At 36.2% G+C, this 1,783-nt stretch overlaps 1 pseudogene; it reads right to left on the minus strand.

Moving 5' to 3' along the window:
* Positions 1–408: 408 nt before the first annotated feature.
* Positions 409–1,368, minus strand: LOC125934803 (putative vomeronasal receptor-like protein 4; annotated as a pseudogene).
* Positions 1,369–1,783: the final 415 nt, after the last annotated feature.

Genomic DNA, 1,783 nt, shown 5'->3' on the forward strand with positions numbered 1-1,783 from the left:
ATTTAAAAAAAAATTAAATGCACAGCTAAATATCTTGAACTAAAAAGAGTAAATAGAATTTTCAAATGTTGCATTACCAATAGGTAATTACTAGCATTGTAGTAAAGTACAATAGTCATGTTTTAGAGTGTATTTCTCTTGTATACAGAAAAATTTTCCTTAAGGGTGTTTGAGAAATAAAACGAAAGATAAAGGAATTGTCAACACATGGGAATATCAAATCCTCCTTGATACTATACTAAGAAACTCGAGGGTACTTGGTAACAGAGGTTTGAAAAATATTTAGATACAGTAAAACTTTCAATTACATATAAATTAAAATTACATTTAAATATTATATATAAACACTCCATAATTTGAATAAAATCAAAATAATCAGTTATAGATAACGATTTTCAGAATGTGTACCTATAACTTGATTGTAATTTTCCCACACTTTTGAAACACATTTTTTTATTATTTTATAAAAACTTGTTAGCACCAATGCACTGACAGTGGCATAGACATTGGCGCAAGCTTCTGGACATCCAGAATGACTGTGTCATGTGCCCATAACAGAGTGGAGGAGAAGGAGATAATGACGCCCACCTAGTACATGACCACAAAGAAACTCGCCAACAGCAGTATGGTTTGGGTGGCCCTTCTCTAGGGGGAGACTCTTGAGGAGAGGTGCTGGCACTGCCCCTGATGCCTGCACAAGAGAATCATAATGTATGCACTTGAGAGCAGCATGCCTCCAACAACCAACCATCCCTGGATATTGAAAAAGTGAAAAACGGTTCCCTGATGATGGAGTTTAGGTGAGAAAGTGAGCAGTATTTACTGACATGCAGTAGACTGCTCTGGGTCACTTTAGAAGGAGCAGCAGTATACAAGATGCAGTTACTAATGAGAGACAAACTGAGAAACCATAAGACGATAAAAGAATGGAAGATGTACTTTTTGCACGTATGTTTAAAGCTGGCCAACCAGGAGGTGCTAGGGCTGATGATGATGGCCTTGAACATGCTGAGGCGGCAGGTGGTGCTCAAGGAGAGACCCCGTGTCACCCTGATCATGCAGAATAAAGCCTTGAATTTGAAATCACTTATAATGTTCAGTACTTCAAATATGTCTGTAGACATTAAAAACAGTGCAGGGAAGAATTTTATTATGTGGACAAGAGCCAAGGGATAGATGGTCATTTCAGAAGGCTTAGGCCTGTAATCCAGAAGGAGCATGAAGATGTGGAAGAGAAGCAGGAAGGTGTTGGCAAAAATTACAATACTAACGTGTAAAATTTGGCCTATCTTAATAGTAATATAAATGGAATATGTCATCATCACAGTGGCCAAAAAAATAGATCCTTTTGTGTATCTGAAAAAAATTACACTTTACATCATCAATGTGATTCATTTTCTTGTCAAAATCATCACCACAATTTTTATTTTACTCATTTAATCAGTAAACCTATGTTGTATAAAATCTTAGAAATACAGTCTCAACATTATTTGTACACCAATTTTACTATGTGTATATTATATACATACCTACCTATCTGTCATCTTCCTATATCTATCATTCTATCTATCTATCTATCCACCATCTATCTATATTCTATAATATATACATCATCTAACTTGGGAGAGAGAGAAGAAAAGAGAGGGAGGCGGTGGGGGGGGGACAAAGAGAAAGAACTCATATCCATATTCATGCCAGGATGATGTACCCATTCCCCATACTCCTACAGTACATTCATTTCTTTTTTAGAAAGTTGTTCTTACCTTTCCTCCATTGCCCTGTC

Source organism: Panthera uncia, assembly GCF_023721935.1.
Source record: "Panthera uncia isolate 11264 chromosome A1 unlocalized genomic scaffold, Puncia_PCG_1.0 HiC_scaffold_17, whole genome shotgun sequence".
In the NCBI taxonomy this organism is placed as follows: Eukaryota; Metazoa; Chordata; class Mammalia; order Carnivora; family Felidae; genus Panthera; species Panthera uncia.